General features: G+C 42.2%; 1 protein-coding gene across 1 annotated transcript in view; it reads right to left on the bottom strand.

Moving 5' to 3' along the window:
- Positions 1 to 14,651, bottom strand: part of LOC139542595 (solute carrier family 35 member E2A-like) — a 35,107-nt gene extending 20,456 nt beyond the window's left edge. The window contains exon 1 of the mRNA XM_071348209.1: positions 14,339 to 14,651. The gene's annotated coding sequence lies outside the window, so the exon portion shown is untranslated. The remainder of the gene's footprint in view (positions 1 to 14,338) is intronic.
- Between the last annotated feature and the right edge of the window lie 5,829 nt (positions 14,652 to 20,480).

Here is a 20,480-nt window from a genome sequence, read left to right as displayed (position 1 = left end):
CTAGTTAGTTTTTGCTACCATGTGCGTTTTAGCATGCTTGAGCCTGCTAACTGAGGAGTGTTAATTCACCTGTTTCCATACATGTTTCATTGTAAAACATTTATCTTACAAAGGAGTTGTTTAATCTAACTTTTCCAATCTTCATAGGAAAACGCCACGGGTCTCTATCTGATGTATGGAGACATTTCACTGCAACTAATGTAGAAGGAAAAGCTGTGTATATTTGCAGATACTGGGCCAAATCATATGTGAAGAATGCAACAAAGACGTGGAATCATCAGGCCAAGTGCATAAAGTTCCCTCAGCGCTCACAACAAGCAACCTCTGACAAAAGTCCCTCTACATCTATTCGAGGTGAAAATTATGAATCAGACACCTTATCGATAGCAACAGTTCATGGTCCTCCTGGAATCAAGCTATTTGCACTGTTGACAGACAATGCTGCGAACATGAAGGCTGCTTGGTCTAAAGTGGAGGAGTCCTACCCTCACATCACACCCATTGGCTGTGCTGCTCATGCATCGAATCTGCTCCTCAAGGACATCATGGCACTGAAAACAATGGATACACTCTACAAGAGAGCCAAGGAAATGGTTAGGTATGTGAACGGTCATCAAGTTATAGCAGCAATCTACCTTACCAAGCAAAGTGAGAAGAATAAGAGCACCACATTGAAGCTGCCCAGCAACACCCGTTGGGGTGGTGTTGTCATCATGTTTGACAGTCTCCTGGAGGGGAAGGAGTCTCTCCAAGAAATGGCCATATCACAGTCTGCCGATATGGACAGCCCCATCAAGAAGATCCTCCTGGATGATGTATTTTGGGAGAGAGTGGTAAGCAGCCTGAAACCTATAGCAGTAGCCATTGCGTGGATTGAGAGAGACAATGCCATTCTGTTTGATGTTCAGACTCTGCTTGCAGATGTAAGAGAAGAAATCTGTACTGCCCTTCCCACTTCACTGTTGCTCCAAGCAGAGGAAACTACAGTTCTGAAATACATCAAAAAGCGTGAAGACTTCTGCCTGAAGCAGTGTACATGTTGGACCCCAGGGTATGCTGGCAAGAGCATCCTGTCTGGTGCAGAGTTCAGCTAGGCCTATGGTATCATCACTACCGTGTCTCGCCACCTTGGCCTACATGAGGGCAATGTTCTTGGTCTGGCGAAGTACACTTCCAAGCAAGGGCTTTGGGATGGAGATGCAATATGGCAGTCGTGCCAACATATTTCATCAGCCACCTGGTGGAAGGGACTTTGTGGATCTGAGGCTCTTTCCCCTGTTTCCTCCATCATCCTCCAAATCCCACCAACATCAGCTGCCTCAGATCACAACTGGTCTTGGTTTGGGAACACACACACCAAAGCACGCAACAGGCTGACCAATACAAGGGTTGAAAAATTGGTGGCCATCCGGGAAAATGTTAAACTTTTTGAGCCTGACAACGAGCCATCCTCAACAAGGTTGGAAAGTGACAGTGAAGATGAGCCTTCAGAGTCTGATGTTCAAGAGGTGGACATTGAGGAGGTCCAGGGAGAAGACATGGAAGCCTGTGAGGAAGACAACCAAATCTTTAGTTTCTAGACTATCATTTTACAGATGTATGTTGAAAACGTTTTTGGGAGATGCGATGGATCATTCAATATTCCCTTTCTTTTGTTGTTCAGTGAAAACATCCCATATGAAGAATCAACTCATTTAATTAAAGTTCAATTCGTAACTAAATTGGGTTTTTTTCTATTGGAAGGATGTAATCATTTTCAATTATGTCTACTTACAGTTGAAGTCGGAAGTTTACATACACTTAGGTAGAAGTCATTAAAACTCGTTTTTCAACAACTCCACAAATGTCTTGTTAACAAACTATAGTTTTGGCAAGACGGTTAAGACATCTACTTTGTGCATGACAAGTAATTTTTCCAACAATTGATTACAGACAGATTATTTCACTTATCATTCACTGTATCACAATTCTAGTGGGTCAGACGCTTACATACACTAAGTTGACTGAACCTTTAAACAGCTTGGAAAATTCCAGAAAATGATGTTATGGCTTTAGAAGCTTCTGATTGGCTAATTGACATCATTTGAGTCAATTGGAGGTGTACCTGTGGATGTATTTCAAGGCCAACTCAGTGCCTCTTTGCTTGACATCATGGGAAAATCAAAAGAAATCAGCCAAGACCTCAGAAAAGACATTGTAGACTTCCACAAGTCTGGTTCATCCTTGGGAGCAATTTCCAAACGCCTGAAGGTACGATGTTCATCTGTACAAACAATAGTACGCAAGTACACTGCTCAAAAAAAATAAAGGGAACACTTAAACAACACAATGTAACTCCAAGTCAATCACACTTCTGTGAAATCAAACTGTCCACTTAGGAAGCAACACTGATTGACAATAAATTTCACATGCTGTTGTGCAAATGGAATAGACAACAGGTGGAAATTATAGGCAATTAGCAAGACACCCCCAATAAAGGAGTGGTTCTGCAGGTGGTGACCACAGACCACTTCTCAGTTCCTATGCTTCCTGGCTGATGTTTTGGTCACTTTTGAATGCTGGTGGTGCTTTCACTCTAGTGGTAGCATGAGACGGAGTCTACAACCCACACAAGTGGCTCAGGTAGTGCAGCTCATCCAGGATGGCACATCAATGCGAGCTGTGGCAAGAAGGTTTGCTGTGTCTGTCAGCGTAGTGTCCAGAGCATGGAGGCGCTACCAGGAGACAGGCCAGTACATCAGGAGACGTGGAGAAGGCCGTAGGAGGGCAACAACCCAGCAGCAGGACCGCTACCTCCGCCTTTGTGCAAGGAGGAGCACTGCCAGAGCCCTGCAAAATGACCTCCAGCAGGCCACAAAAGTTTGATTTCACAGAAGTGTGATTGACTTGGAGTTACATTGTGTTGTTTAAGTGTTCCCTTTATTTTTTTGAGCAGTGTATAAACACCATGGGACCACACAGCCATCATACCCCTCAGGAAGGAGATGCATTCTGTCTCCTGGAGATGAACGTACTTTGGTGCGAAAAATGCTAATCAATCCCAGAACAACAGCAAAGGACCTTGTGAAGATGTTGGAGAAAACAGGTACAAAAGTATCTATATCCACAGTAAAACGAGTCTTATATATCGACATAACCTGAAAGGCCGCTCAGCAAGGAAGAAGCCACTGCTCCAAAACTGCCATAAAAAAGCCAGACTACGGTGTGCAACTGCACATGGGGACAAAGATCGTACTTTTTGGAGAAATGTCCTCTGGTCTGATGATACAAAAATAGAACTGTTTGGCCATAATGACCATCGTTATGTTTGGAGGAAAAATGGGGAGACTTGCAAGCCGAAGAACACCATCCCAACCGTGAAGCACGGGGGTGGCAGCATCATGTTGTGGGGGTGCTTTGCTGCAGGAGGGCCTGGTGCACTTCACAAAATAAATGGGATCATGAGGAGGAAAGTATATGGATATATTGAAGCAACATCTCAAGACATCAGTCAGGAAGTTAAAGCTTGGTCGCAAATGGTTCTTTCAAATGGACAATGACCCCAATGGACAATGACCCCAAGCATACTTCCAAAGTTGTGGAAAATGGCTTAAGGACAACAAAGTCAAGGTATTGGAGTGGCCATCACAAAGCCCTGACCTCATCCTATAGAAAAAGGAGGCCTACAAACCTGACTCAGTTACACCAGCTCTGTCAGGAGGAATGGGCCAAAATCACCCAACATATTGTGGGAAGCTAGTGGAAGGCTACCTGAAACATTTGACCCAAGTTAAACATTTTAAAGGCAATGCTACCAAATACAAATTGAGTGTATGTAACCCACTTCTGACCCACTGGGAATGTGATGAAAGAAATAGAAGCTGAAATAAATCATTCTCTCTACTATTATTCTGACATTTCACATTCTTAAAATAAAGTGGTGATCCTAACTGACCTAAGACAGGGAATTTTTACTAGGATTAAATGTCAGGAATTGTGAAAAACTGATAAGCATGCAATAAGCATGCAACCATTAAGAAAATGACTGTTAAATCCATGTGGATTAATGAGAAATTGAAAAATGGTGTGGTTGAGAGGGATGAGGCAGTAGGAATGGCAAATAAGCCTGGCTGCACAACCGTTTGGCAAACATATTGCAAATTGAGAAATCATGTAAATAAACTGAATAAAAAGAAGAAACTACACTATGAAACAAAGATAAATGACAAAGAATGATAGTAAAAAGCTTTGGAGCACCTTAAATTAAATTCTGGGGAAAAAAGCAAACTCAGCTCCATCATTCATTGAATCAGATGGCTCATTCATCACAAAACCGGCTGATATTGCCAACTACTTTAATGATTTTTTCATTGGCAAGATTAGCAAACATAGGCATGACATGCCAGCAACAAACACTGACATTACAAATCAAAGTATATCTGACCAAAGTATGAACCTTAAGGGTTTCCGTTAGGATGGAATGGAAAATATGGCGAAGTACAATATGACGGTCGGGAGTAGGCTACAGGATTCTAAATTGTTTGCCTTCATTAGACAACTTTGTTCCAATATTTCTGTAAATCAGTGATATTTATTTCCCATAGTAATTTGTTATGGATCCATAACTAAATCAACATCTGCATTTTGAAAGAGTATTTGTTATCTTTATTTTATTAACAAAATGTGGTTATTTGTTTATTAGGCTACTTTGCTCTGGTACACTCAGACAAGATTGCTCTGAAATCCGTGTAGATAGTAGGCTAGACACATGAAATTTTTAACAACATTATTTTCTGATAAAAACGAGTTAATTGCATCCACCGTGGAGCCCAGTTTCATAATATGACCATATTTCCCAGCTGCTTGCCGTCGTTTTGTAGTAATCGTGAAAAAAACAGGCCTTATTTTAGTGCATTTTTCACCCTGCCAGCTCCTATTAGTTCAATTGAGCACCGTGGCACCAACTCGCCTTCCGAACGTCCTATTCCCAGCTTATTGTTCAACGTCACAATGCCTGCTTCGCTATTGTTGGCAATGAGACCTGCTCACGTTGTTTTATAGTTAAAATGTAAACAACAAAAATATGGGGGAAATATAGGCATGTCTGTCTATTTTGCCAAATATCTCGCAATGTGTATATTTAGATTTTTTTTCAAGTCGGATGCCATTTTAATCATGAGAATCTCGTCTTTCTAATTATGTAAGCCTGTGCAGCTAGCTCGGTTGTCATCAAATGCTAGCCCCAAAATACTTTTCGCCCTTGGAATGCTGAGCTTCCCCCATTGTTTTCCTATGGAGAGGCATGCCGGTCTATTTCCCCAAATATCTCACTGTGTATATTTTGTTTTTTTCAAGTCGGGTGTAACCGGTGTGAAATGGCTAGCTAGTTAGCGGGGTGCATGCTAATAGCGTTTCAATCGGTGACGTCACTCGCTCTGAGACCTTGAAGTAGTTGTTCCCCTTGCTCTGCAAGGGCTGCGGCTTTTGTGGAGTGATGGGTAACGATGCTTCGAGGGTGGCTGTTGTCGATGTGTGCAGAGGGTCCCTGGTTCGAACCCAGGTAGGGGCAAGGAGAGGGACAGACGCAAAACTGTTACACGGGCACCATTTTAAAATCAGGAGAATCTCCTCTTTGTAATTATGTAAGTCTGGGCAGCGAGCTCGTTTGTCATCGAGCGCTAGACGAGAAATAGAAGTTTTTATTTTGCCCTACTTTTTCATTACGCAGACATAAGCACAGTTGACACCATCGAGGTGCGGATGTTTACTTTCTACACAAGTTGTTTTCTTCCAGTTTCGTCCGACGAACAGATTGTAGTGGTAAAATAAAAAGGGATACATTTTTAATAGAATTCTAAGCATCACTCCAGTCAAAACAGGCTCTGCAAACGTTCGACTCCATTAATCCGCTATGGGCTCACGCTAGTGTTCCAGTTTAGCTAACGTCCTTAAGCCGTTTTTCAGCCTTGGGTGAATTTTGACTCGTTCTATTATCCAGCCTATAGATAGCCAGAGCGAATTTACGAAAGCACCCAAATGTCCATTGAGAAAGCACAACGACTATACCATTTAGCTAAGAATGATGAGAGTAATCAAGTCAATAAACGTTGGGTAGTTAGATAGCCTATAGTTAATATAGTGGCAAGTTTGATGTATAACTACTAACGTTAGGTAGCTAGCTAACATACTGGTACATACATACAGCCAGCAGCATACCACCCTGCATACCACTGCTGGCTTGCTTCTGAAGCTAAGCAGGGTTGGTCCTGGTCAGTCCCTGGATGGGAGACCAGATGCTGCTGGAAGTGGTTTTGGAGGGCCAGTAGGAGGCACTCTTCCCTCTGGTCTAAACAAAGATCCCAATGCCCCAGGGCAGTGATTGGGGACACTGCTCTGTGTAGGGTGCTGTCTTTCGGATGGGACGTTAAACGGGTGTCCTGACTCTCTGAGGTCATTAAAGATCCCATGGCACTTATCGTAAGAGTAGGGGTGTTAACCCCGGTGTCCTGGCTAAATTCCCAATCTGGCCCTCAAACATCACGGTCACCTAATAATCCCCAGTTTACAATTGGCTCATTCATCCCCCTCCTCTCCCCTGTAACTATTCCCCAGGTCGTTGCTGCAAATGAGAACGTGTTCTCAGTCAACTTACCTGGTAAAATAACGGATAAATAAATAATAATAAATAATAAAAATAAAAAATAAAATACTGCTGTAATGATATGCTATGTGGTTCGTAAGGACAGCGTAGCTAACAAATTGTCAGCCAACATAACGTGTAAGGTAACTTATTTGAAAAGTCATTACTTTATTACATTGAGTAGCAAGCTACCCCTTGGTCGTTAGGGCAAATCTGGTCTGTGATAGGAGGGGGGGGGGGGGGGGGGGTTTCACACCTAGCTCGGCTAGTAGACTATTCTTCAGTAAAGGTTGTTCAGTTATTAGCCCCCCTCCCCAATTTGCAACAAATTGTTGTTCCCATCTCATTCCTTTCCCTCTTCTACGCGTTATCATTCTGCTCCTGAGTGGCTCGCTTGTGGGTGTGCTGGCAGGATATGGCAGCATCTTCGGTTGTGCGTCAAGAATTCTACATACAGTAGCACGTTTGTATGAAGGTGTGGTTATTCACAGGCAAATTGTTATATGCTATGGAGTACATTTGGGTATTTTTGTCAAGAGCAAAACCTAAAAAAAAAAAAAAAAAGTGTTATGAAAGCAACTTTTTTCCGACACAAAGGAAGTCAAAGCGGACACCTACAAAGATGGCATCTCAGGTAAGCAGCACTGGGCTGTATTGACGTATTCTAAAAATCTGCTGCTTTAGATTGAACAGTCATATCTCAGATATTGTTTTCATATCTACAAAAAATAAGCTGTTTTCTTTACTTTCAGAGAGCGAGCTGATCAAGAGGTGGAAAATGTAGATATTGCCAGATGTTCACTGTCTGAGGAACAGGCCGTGGAAGCTTTATCGCTGGCAAAAGTGTCCATAACCAGAGGTAATTAAACTGTTCTGTGTTCTTTTTCTCCATCTCTGCCTGTCTTGTTGTACATGTAACCTGTCTCACATGCATTAATTAAAAAACCCGCTTGTTAGCCGCTAATTTTCAGATTTACACCACATAAACACAACCATTTTCACTGGACCATCTGTTGCTATCTGTTGTTGCCAGGTCATGATTTCCCTGGGGGTTAGGCTTGCAATAACCAAGTGGTGAGACACATAACCCTCTATATTTAAATGTTTCAGGTACACGCCGATAGGTGTCTGCGTCACATACAGTATCTTCTATTGACATTATCTTCTATTGTTTGTCCTCATGTCTGTTTTTCAGCATAAAGTACTCTGTAGCCACTCAGTGTGGACACCAGGTGAGACCACACACACACAATAACAGTCTCTCTTCTTCACTTCATCCCTCTCCCCCCTCCTCCCTAAATCCTCTAGGTTATATCAGCTGTATTGGTGAACCCCTCCCGCATCTGAACTGGCTGACAGAGAGGGCACAACATGATCATAGGTGAGAGGTCACTTGGTCAGGTCAACAGGAATATTATTAAAGAGATGCTTTACATTGAAATACAGACAGAAATGTAGTAGTCCCAGAGTGACTGACCGTGTTAGAATATAAAAACAAAGCTTAATCATGCTCTCTCTCTATCCATCTGTCACTCGTCTGCAGGTATGTTTTGATGTGAGAGAGAAAGCCAGTCCCATCATCGCCACCTCATCCGCTCTTAAGATAACCTTCGGGCCAACTGGGGGCCCAAGGCTGGTTAGGAGACACCGCAATTGTGATGAACAGAGAATATTAGGGTAGCATTAGGGTAGTCTGCCGCTGTTCTTACCTCTTTTCCTTTCTGTCTTCTACACCTCTCTCCCCACCTCGTCTTTCTTCCTCGTTTTATAATGCACACCATATGTGCATTGAAGTACAGATAGAACTTGTATTTATAATATTACAATTATCATAATTATAATGCATTTATTATGTATTTATAACACCTGGATAATTAACTTCTTTCAATAAAGCGTTTCAGTCTCCACTGGTTGAAATTAAGTATCTTATTGAAATACTATCCGGTGTCCTCAGATTAATGTAGATGGAGTTCGATATGCATAGTTATTTTTCTGTATATATGAATTACAAATCAATCATGTTTCTAGTCTATTGCATAGTTACAATGTGTAATCATTGATATCCCAGGAGCGGTAAACACTGTTGAAGTGTATAATTGTAATACATACATGCAGACACAGCATCATTCAAATAATGGAGTTTGATATGACTGAAAAATAATGTCTCAGAGATTCATACCTGAACTGCACCTTTATTTGCCAAGGAAGAGTACATGATCATTGTAGCCTCATTGTACAGGCAACAATGTGGGAATCTCATGTGTGGTAATAACCACAGTACATGTATATAGGACTTGCATCCTTGGCACAACAAAGTTATTATATTCTACTCAATCCATCTCCTCGCCCCTACCTGGGATCGAACCAGGGACCCTCTGCACACATCGACAACAGCCACCCTCGAAGCATCGTTACCCATCACTCCACAAAAGCCGCGGCTTTTGCAGAACAAGGGGAACAACTACTTCAAGGACTCAGAGTGAGTGACGTCCTCGGTTGAAACGCTATTAGCGCGCACCCTGCTAACTAGCTAGCCATTTCACACCGGTTACACATAGGTTTCATTAATGCCATTCAGACTTGAAGTTGATACAACAACTATGATAGCTGAGGTTCATAGATTGGTATGAATATTAGTTCAGAACCTAACGTTTTAGTGTCCATACTAGAAGTCGACCGATTAATCGGCATGGCCGATTAATTAGGGCCGATTTCACGTTTTCATAACAATCGGTAATCGGCCTTTTTGGACGCCGATTATGGCCGATTTCATTGCACTCCACGAGGAGACTGCGTGACAGGCTGACCACCTGTTACGCGAGTGCAGAAAGGAGCCAAGGTAAGTTGTTAGCTAGCATCAAACTTAGCTTATAAAAAACAATCAATCTTAAATAATCACTAGTTAACTACACATGGTTGATGATATTACTAGTTTAACTAGCTTGTCCTGCGTTGCATATAATCAATGCGGTGCCTGTTAATTTATCATCGAATCACAGCCTACTTCGCCAAACGTGTTATGATTTAACAAGCACATTCGTGAAAAAAGCCCTGTCGTTGCACCAATGTACCTAACCATAAACATCAATGCCTTTCTTAAAATCAATACACAAGTATATATTTTTTAAACCTGCAAATTTAGTTAAAAGAAATTCATGTTAGCAGGCAATATTAACTAGGGAAATTGTGTCACTTCTCTTGTGTTCAGTGCAAGCAGAGTCAGGGTATATGCAGCAGTTTGGGCCCCCTGGCTCTTTGCGAACTGTGTGAAGACCATTTCTTCCTAACAAAGACTAATTAATTTGCCTGAATTTTACATAATTATGACATGTGACCATAATAATGACCCAAGGCTCGTATTTCTGTGTGTTTATTATATTATAATTAAGTCTATGATTTGATATTTGATAGAGCAGTCTGACTAAGCAGTTGTAGGCAGCAGCAGGCTCGTAAGCATTCCTTCAAACAGCACTTTCCTGCGTTTGCCAGCAGCTCTTCGCAATGCTTGAAGCACAGCGCTGTTTATGACTTCAAGCCTATCAACTCCCGAGATAAGGCTGGCAATACTATAGTGCCTATAAGAACATCCAATAGTCAAAGGTAAATTAAATACAAATGGTATATAGAGAAATAGTCCTACAATAACTACAACCTAAAACTTCTTAACTGAGAATAAGACTCATGTTAAAAGGAACCACCAGCTTTCATATGTTCTCATGTTCTGAGCAAGGAACTTAAATGTTAGCTTTTTTACATGGCACATATTGCACTTTTACGTTGTTCTCCAACACTGTGTTTTTGCATTACAGTATTTAAACCAAATTGAACATGTTTCATTATCTATTTGAAACTAAATTGATTTTATTTATGTATTATATTAAGTTAAAATAAAAGTGTTCATTCAGTATTGTTGTAATTGTTATTAATACAAATATATTATTATTATTATTATTTTATAATCGGCCAATTAATCGTTATCGGCTTTTTTTGGTCCTCCAATAATCGGTAACGGTGTTGAAAAATCATAATCGGTCGATCTCTAGTCCATACACAGATCGGCTACATGTTGTAGCTAGCTACACATCCATAGGCATACAGTTATTTTATCCTCCACTACACAATAAGCAAATAAATAGTTAGCTATGTTACTTCAGCTGCATTGCAAGGCAAGCTTACACAATTGTACATTCAATTTGCAGTAAATGCTTTAGCTAGCTAGATTCTTTACATCCACTGATTCACAAGACAACAGCCTGGTTTGCTGGTTCTCAGGAGTCCCGAAAACATTAAACAACACGAATTGCAAATTCATTCTCCCAACACTAGCTAGCTGGCTAATGTTAGCTAGTCAGAGAACTTGCTAAGTAGCGATTTTCGTAAATTAACATTATGACATAAAAATATGCACAAACGTTTGTCTCTACATTAACTAACATATTCCTCTCAATTGTACATTTTGTCAGCCATCTTCACCCAGGGACGGGTGGCTCGTGTCAAAATTCGTCATTGGAACCACTCGATAAGATTGGTCATATAAAAACCTTGGGACCCAAATGCATAATGAGTGCTCTAACTCCCCCTTGTGGTCGTCTGGAGCAATGAAGTCATGACGCTGGGTACCTCTAAATCCCGCGATGTAAGCTCGCAACGTTTAAAGGAGAAACCACTGTACTAGAAAGTGTGTGCCCCCAGGCCTGGAGGTAAGCAAAAGTCCTTCCGCTACCTAAGAATAGTAAAGCACCCTTTACTGGCTCAAATAGTCGACCAATCAGCCTGTTACCAACCCATAGTAAACGTTTGGAAAACATTGCACGCTTATAGGGAAGGACATTCAACAAGCACTTACACAAATGACTGATGATTGGCAGAGAGAAATTGATTATAAAAAGGATTGTGGGGTTTGACTTCATTGCTGCTTTTGCCATTATCGATCATAACCTGTCTAACTGAACACATAGGGTGTTCTTTAATGGAAGCCACTCAAAGATAATCCAGGTAGAATCAGGAATTCCTCAGGGCAGCTGTCTCGGCCCCTTACTTTTCTTTCAATCTTTACTGACGACATGCCACTGTCTTTGAGTAAAGCCAGTGTGTCTATGTATGCGAATGACTAAACACAATACACGTCAGCTACTACAGTTACTGAAATGACTGCAACACTTAACAAAGAGCTGCAGTTAGTTTCAGAGTGGGTGGCAAGGAATAAGTTGGTCCTAAATATTTCTAAAACTCAAAGCATTGTATTTGGGACAAATCTTTCACTTAAACCCCAAACCTTAACTGAATCTTGTAATAAATAATGTGGAAATTGAGCAAGTTGAGGTGACTAAACTGCTTGGAGTAACCCCGGATTGTAAAATGTCATGGTCAAAACATATTGATACAACAATAGCTAAGATGGGGAGGTCTGTCCATAATAAAGCATTGCTCTACCTTCTTTACAGCACTATCAACAAGGCAGGTCCTACAGGCCCTAGTTTTGTCGCACCTGGACTACTGTTCAGTCGTGTGGTCGGGTGCCACAAAAAGGGACTTAAGAAAATTGCAATTGGCTCAGAACAGGGCAGCACAACAGGCCCTTTGATGTACACAGACAGCTAACATCAATATCAATAATATGCATGTCAATCTCTCCTGGCTCAAAGTGGATGAGAGATCGACTTCTTAACTACTTCTATTTATGAGAGATATTGACATGTTGAATGGACCGAGCTGTCTGTTTGAACTACTGCCGCACAGCTCGGACACCCATGCATACCCCACAAGACATGCCACAAGAGGTCTCTTCACAGTCCCCAAATCCAGAACAGACTATGTGAGGTGCACAGTACTACATAGAGCCGAACTCTATTCCACATCAAGTAACTGATGCAAGCAGTAAAATTAGATTTTTAAAAACCCTGATAAAAATACACCTTATTAAGGAACAGCGGGGACTGTGAAGCAACACAAACCCACAGTGCCTTGCAAAAGTATTCATCCCCCTTGGCATTTTTCCTATTTTGTTGCATTACAACTTGTAATTTAAATGGATTTCTATTTGGATTTCATGTAATGGACACACACAAAATAGTCCAAATTGGTGAAGTGAAATAAAATAAACTTGTTTTAAAAAAAAATTTAAAGTTAAAAGTGGTGCATGCATATGTATTCACCCACTTTGCTATGAAGCCCCTACATAAGATCTGGTGCAACCAATTACCTTCAGAAGTCACAGAATTAGTTAAATAAAGTCCACCTGTGTGCAATCTAAATGTCAAATGATCTGTCACATGATCTCAGTATATATACACCTGTTCTGAAAGGCCCCAGAGTCTGCAACACCACTAAGCAAGGTGCACCACCAAGCCAGCAGCACCATGAAGACCAAGGAGCTCTCCAAACAGGTCAAGGACAAAGTTGTGGAGAAGTACAGATAAGGGTTTGGTTATAAAAAAATATCAGAAACTTTGAACATCCCACGGAGCACCATCAAATCCATGAGAGATTGGAGTATCTGTCCATAGAACCAATTTAAGCCGTACACTCCACAGAGCTGGGCTTTACTGAAGAGTGGCCAGAAAAAAAGCCATTGCTTAAAGAAAAAAATAAGCAAACATAAGGCATGTGGAAGAAGGTACTCTGGTCAGATGAGACTAAAATTGAGCTTTTTGGTCATCAAGGAAAATGCAATATCTGGCGCAAACCTAACACCTCTCATCACCCCGAGAACAAAATCCCCACAGTGTAGCATGGTAGTGGCAGCATCATGCTGTGGGGGTGTTTTTCCATCGGCAGGGACTGGGAAACTGGTCAGAATTTAAAGAATGGATGGCGCTAAATACAGGGAAATTCTTGAGGAAAACCTTTTTCAGTCTTCCAGAGATTTGAAACTGGGACGGAGGTTCACCTTCCAGCAGGACAATGACCCTAAGCATACTGCTAAAGCAACACTGGAGTGGTTTAAGGGGAAACATTTAAATGTATTGGAATGGCCTAGTCAAAGCCCAGACCTCAATCCAATTGAGAATCTGTGGTATGACTTAAAGATTGATGTACACCAGTGGAACCCATCCAACTTGAAGGAACTGGAGCAGTTTTGCCTTCAAGAACGGGCAAAAACCCCAGTGGCTGCATCTGCCAAGCTTATAGAGACATACCCCAAGAGACTTGCAGCTATAATTCTTTCAAAAGGTGGCTCTAACAAAGTATTGACTTTGGGGGGGTGAATAGTTATGCACGCTCAAGTTTTCCATTTTTTTGTCTTATTTCTTGTTTGTATTACAATTAAAAATATTTTGCAACTTTAAAGTTGTAGACATGTTGTGTAAATCAGGTTGTAAAGGCAACAAAATAGGAAAAATGCCAAGGGGGTGAATACTTTCGCAAGCCACTGTAGACACACGCACACATGGCTGCGCCCCTGCCCGGTCATGTGAAATCTATAGATTAGGCCTAATTTATTTATTTCAATTGAATGATTTCCTTAAATGAACTGTCACTCAGCAAAATCGTTGAAATTGTTGCGTTTATATTTTTGTTCAGTATAGTTGACAAGCAAAATTAACCAGTTGGCTAATGCTAGCTAACGTTAGCTTAAATGTGAATGCGCTTGTGCCTGTCAAATAGCCAGCTCGTGAACATACTCATTCATTAAATGAACGCGCTCTTCATTTGTAAAATAAAAAAATAAAAATCAGCTTGTAGATGCAGTAAATATGGGAATTAGGAATTACTTACCAAGTGGTCACACCTATGCAACTCCGATTTCCAGTTGATACTGTAAGTTCAAAACAATCGCTAGCATGAGGACACCGCCAGTCGTCACTAGTTAACACAGCGACAAAGTCATAATTATGGCTAAACCCAGCCCATTTCTACAATTTATCTTCTTAATCTTTTAACCTAACCCCAATCTTAACCAGTGCTAACCTTAGTCCTAACATTAAATGAAGACTAAAATGCTACTTTTTGTAGCCAATTTTGACTTTTGGGCTGTGGAATCTAACTTGTGGCTCTGGTATCTAGTGGAAACCGACACCACCCCCGGCTTGTTGGACTTCCAATTACTTTCACGGAGTTTAGCGGTGGTTTGAGTCGACTGTCGAGACCACAACTCCGCTGCAGCATTTCCAACCTTAAAAATAACAAAGGTGTCCCTAAAATATCGTTTTGAATAGACGATCGTTTTGAATACAAGGACCAGAGCGAAATTGCATGTGAATAGTGGAAGTTGTCTGTTTATAACGTGCATTTGCTAACTCTGCATTCATCTCAACTTTCGAAACGTTTAATCACAGATAGAACAATTAGACAGATAATTCACTGGACGTATAAATATGAAGCATCCGCTTGGCGTTTCCACTCACTACCAAATATGGTAGTGAAAAGAAGCCCACTGGCGAGCAGTGGGAGAAGATGGAAGGAGATGGATTTTGGCCGAAATTCTGCACATTTTCTCATCGATGAAACATTTGCTCTCAATTTGCTCTCTGTTCCCAAAACTCGAATCTACTATGAACATAGTGGACTAAGTTTTGTAGACTTTACCCTTTGCAAAAGTTGTAAAAGAATGCGCTGTGTAGAAGGAGTGCAAAGGCGAATTGAGTTATTGCACACGCGCACTTCACAGAGTAGACGTTCCCTAATGAAATATGCAAACACAGACTTGTTCTGCCCATTAGAAACCACCGGCGGTGGTCTATCTTGGTTTAGTTATAAAGCTTTGGTTTAATCTTGAACACAACTCTGATGAGGTTCCACTGGAAATGTTTGACCACAAGGGGGCATAATGACTCCCCCAATCCACTGATCAGTGCGTTGGACAATGTAAACAAAGACAATACAAAGGTTTTGTATAATTTCAGCCAGTAGTTTTGAAATTAGCACTCAAAACTGGTCCCCAAAAAGTGTGTAACACATAGAGATAGAGACACAAAGAGTCACAGACACAAATCTTTGTGTCTGTGACAGCACAGGCAGCGCCATTATGGCAATTACCATTTTTTAAGTAATCAATTTTCTTCTTCAAAATTGGCTGATCCCTCCTGATGACCAGGTTGGACATGACTCCAACAGGGTCACCAGGAGGGATCAGCCAATGAAGTTGGAAGTCCCACCCAGTTGACTGCATTAAAGTGGTGGAAGCCATCAATGGCGCTCCCATACTAATACCACCTTTTGGCCTCTATCATTCTCTATGGTACAACATCATTCATTTCGTATGATATGTTACATTCTGTCAACAAATATATACAGTGTATTCGGAAAGTATTCAGACTCCTTGACTTTTTCCACATTTTATTCTAAAATGGATTTATTTATTTATTACCTTTATTTAACTTCTTATGGCTGCAGGGGCAGTATTGAGTAGCTTGGATGAAAGGTGCCCATATCAAACAGCCTGCTCCTCAGTCATAGTTGCTAATATTTGCATATTATTAGTAGTATTGGATAGAAAACACTCTAAAGTTTCTAAAACTGTTTGAATTATGTCTGTGAGATTAACAGAACTCGTATTGGCAGGCAAAATCCTGAGTTGAAATCAAAACAGGAAGTCAGAAATCTGAGCTTGTATGTATTCACCAGAGTCCCCAATGAAATCCCCTTGAGATATGAATGATTCTGCACTGCCTAGGGTTCCACTAGATGTCAACCATCAATAGAAATTATGAGACTTCTATGGTGTTGTGGGAGTGAATGATAGCAGAATCAGTCAGGTGTCTGGCAGTCAGCCATTTTCTGATCATGCTTATTCCTCATGGTAGTCACTTGCGTTCCATTGCTCACGGAGACAAGAAAGAATACTCCGGTTGGAACTTTATTGAATCTATATGTTAAAAACATCCTAATGATTGATTCTGTACTTAGCAATGCAGGTGTAGAAGCACGGTGGCTAGGAAAAACTCCCTAGAAAGGCCAAAACCTAGGAAGAAACCTAGAGAGGAACCAGGCTATGAGGGGTGGCCAGTCCTCTTCTGGCTGTGCCGGGTGGAGATTATAACAGAATATAGCCAAGATGTTCAAATGTTCATAAATGACCAGCTTGGTCAAATAATAATAATCACAGTAGTTGTCAAGGGTGCAGCAAGTCAGCACCTCAGGAGTAAATGTCAGTTGGCTTTTCATAGCCAATTATTAAGAGTATCTCTACCGCTCCTGCGGTCTCTAGAGAGTTGAAAACAACAGGTCTGGGACAGGTAGCACGTCCGGTGAACAGGTCAGGGTTCCATAGCCGCAGGCAGAACAGTTGAAACTGGAGCAGCAGCACGGCCAGGTGGACAGCAAGGAGTCATCATGCCAGGTCGTCCTGAGGCATGGTCCCATGGCTCAGGTCCTCCAAGAGAGAGAAAGAAAGAGAAAAAGAGAATTAGAGAGAGCATACTTAAATTCACACAGGACACCGGATACGACAGGAGAAGTACTCCAGATATAACAAACTGACCCTAGCCCCCCGACACAAACTACTGCAGCATAAATACTGGAGGCTGAGACAGGAGGGGTCAGGAGACACTGTGGCCCCATCCGATGATACCACCGGACAGGGCCAAACAGGCAGGATATAACCCCACCCACTTTTCCAAAGCACAGCCCCCACACCACTAGAGGGATACCTTCAACCACCAATTTACCATCCTGAGACAAGGCCGAGTATAGCCCACAAAGATCTCCGCCACGGCACAACCCAAGGGGGGGCGCCAACCCAGACAGGAAGATCACGTCAGTGACTCAACCCACTCAAGTGACGCACCCCTCCTAGGGACGGCATGAAAGAGCACCAGTAAGCCAGTGACTCAGCCCCTGTAATAGGGTTAGAGGCAGAGAATCCCAGTGGAGAGAGGGGAACCGGCCAGACAGAGACAGCAAGGGTGGTTCGTTGCTCCAGAGCCTTTCCGTTCACCTTCACACTCCTGGGCCAGACTACACTCAATCATATGACCCACTGAAGAGATGAGTCTTCAGTAAAGACTTAAAAGTTGAGACCGAGTCTGCGTCTCTCACATGGGTAGGCAGACCATTCCATAAAAATTGAGATCTATAGGAGAAAGCCCTGCCTCCAGCTGTTTGCTTAGAAATTCTAGGGACAATTAGGAGGCCTGCGTCTTGTGACCGTAGCGTACGTGTAGGTATGTACGGCAGGACCAACTCGGAAAGATAGGTAGGAGCAAGCCCATGTCAGTGACCAAAGACAATATGCTTTGCTTTCTCTTGACCCTAGAGATAAAGCCTTGGTCAGAGCTCTCATGCTCAAAGTTTTACTTCTGCTTCCTCATCGCCTCTTTGATGGCACTCCGGCCCTCACACTGACAAACATCTACAGGAAAAGTACAGCTATGAGGACGACTTCACTGTATCCCTCATCCAACTGGTTGGTATTTGTAAGTGGCGTGACTTACATTAGTGGCAATAGCAACAGATTGGAAACTTATGACCTAATCAACAGCCACCTCCACCCCTCCTGAAAGCAGAAGTGTCCAGACATGAACACATGATGAAAAGTCCAGAGAAAATAAATGCAACCCCCGACTCAGATCATCCCCCATGTCAACATTGTGTGCTATGGTGAAATCCTGATTATGCCGCCTACACCAAAGACTTTGTGATAGTCTTCTTTCCGTTCCTCCAGTGTTCTGCATATACTACATCACCAGGGGCATCCTGCAGGAGAACAGGCAGGAGCTGATAGTGTTTGTCCTCAGTGTGTTGATGGTCATGATGCGCTCTTTGGTCAACTTCATGGTGCTTCCAGTCCAGGATAGAAAGAACTTGGTTGTGGTATGTTGCATGTGGACGTACAAAATGAAACCAACCTCTTTTTAAAGGGTCATGTTCAGTACAGTACACCATAGCAAAACGTTTTGCAACGGAAAATAACAATCTGAGCTCTCATTGGACAAGTTCAGGTAGTAACTCCTTGTTTCAAAACGTTTCTCCCTACTGAACACGGCTCAATTACAACCAGATATTTGACTGTGCATGTCTTTATGCCACAGGTACTGTTTTGGTAGCAGCAGTAGTGACTCGATGGCCTCTCATCTCCTTCTGAAAAACCCATTGGATGAGAAAGCCAGAGGTACCACCCCTCTTACCTTCTCCTCCAATAGGTTTTGAGGAGACGAGGAGTGATGACTCAAGGAGTATGCAATTAAGAAAAGGCCTGTGTGCGCTTTTGTGGAAGGTGCGGTTTGTATGCATCCTGTGTGTGGTCGTGGTGGCCCATGTCCTGTGCGCCATGCTGCTCATCCAGAGGCCAAACATGATGGTCTTCCGGGTGGGCGGAGCTCTGGAGACCATCCAGGCGCAGTAATTCCCGCTCATCCTGTGCTCCTCCATGGTTACATTTAAACTACAGGCTCAGGTACTGCCACATTCCACATGAATCATAACACGTCTGGCACACGATAGCTGTTGTCTTCCGACAGATGGTGTCATTCTAACGAGGTGTGGCCTTGATCTGTGGTGCAGACATATATGATTGACTTCAGGGTACCAGGGTATTTGGGATGGAGGTTTACTGGATCGGTAGTTGGTCTAACCTTTGGCTGGTTTTGACATTTCTCTGTCAGCTGTGCCTTTGCATCCTGATCATGATGTCAGGCACAACCATGTCCCTCACAAACCGCATCATCCTAGGCTTTGGAGTGGTCTGGGCCTGCCTTACCGCAGTCGTGGGGGCTATCGCAGTGAGTATCAAGTATCAAGAGAATTTTAAAAATGTAATCATTGGTGTGCACTGAACATAATATTATGAGTAGCTACAAGTGCATAAACAGTGAGTATGTAAAGAATAGTTCAGAAATAACTCACAATACAAGATTACACAATACTATGCATAAAGCATGTGAACTCAATAGAAGGAAGGGTGGTGGAAAGAATGTTAACCTTTAAAGATGTCCTCCAGTGATATTCCAAGTATAAATACAGTAAAGTACACTCACTAAAGAGTAAAAAACAACATTTTGAGCAAGTGTTTTTTAGACAACTTCAAGGAGTAGGGCATTCAAGGAGTTGGTCTGATGGGAATCCGTGATGTCATCGGCCTCCCCCCTTGCTTGAGGAACAATAGAAGCACTATAGAGAACAAGAGAGGAAAGATCCACCTCAAACACTTGTGCAATGTCATGACTTACCTGGACCACCTATTAAGATGTGCCTTTTGTTAAGTAAATCAGGTGTTAAGAGGTGAAAAGGAGACTGGAGTTCCACTTATGAGGCACATACTTCATGTAAAACAGGTTTGGTGCAATAACAGGTTTATCCATCCTTTGTTCCAGGTTTTAAAAGAACCCAAGCAGTTGGTTTGGGTCTTCGTCCTTCAGAATGTGCCAGAGGTAGCCTACTTCCTGTACCTGATGTACATGGTGAGCTGTGAAAGCCAATGTTTGAACTGATCCCGAATCAGGTCTTTGGAGGAAGTGTGGTGGGTGGTTGGCTCAGAGATCCACCTCAAATGAGCAGTCTTCTGATTTCAGATCAGTACACATTGGGGGCAGGACAAGACGTACACACTGGAGACTGCTGCTGTGACAGGAGCAGTGATCTCAGTGCTGATCAAGGGCGTGCTCTTCTGGGCTCTCTTCCGATTGGCGCACAGCTCTGGCCAGGGCTTGGAGAGGAGTGAGTAGAGTATAGCTTATTTTTCCTTCACCTGTTCCATTTCTTGTTTATGAGGAGTCACTGGAAGTTCAGGCTAGACAAGAACAAGGCTCATAGATGACACACAAACATGACTTCAAACAATGTTTTGACACATTTAAGGATCATTTGTAGAAACACATTTTTGTTATGGGCACAGTAAAACAGTCATTCCAAGAACCTCTGACTGAAATCTAAAAATAGACCAACTACTTGTTTTTGTTGGAAGGTTTCCAACCAATTTGCG

Source organism: Salvelinus alpinus, chromosome 17, assembly GCF_045679555.1.
Source record: "Salvelinus alpinus chromosome 17, SLU_Salpinus.1, whole genome shotgun sequence".
In the NCBI taxonomy this organism is placed as follows: Eukaryota; Metazoa; Chordata; class Actinopteri; order Salmoniformes; family Salmonidae; genus Salvelinus; species Salvelinus alpinus.
Note: the sequence above shows the minus strand (reverse complement) of the source record. Positions and strands in the feature narration are given on the sequence as shown.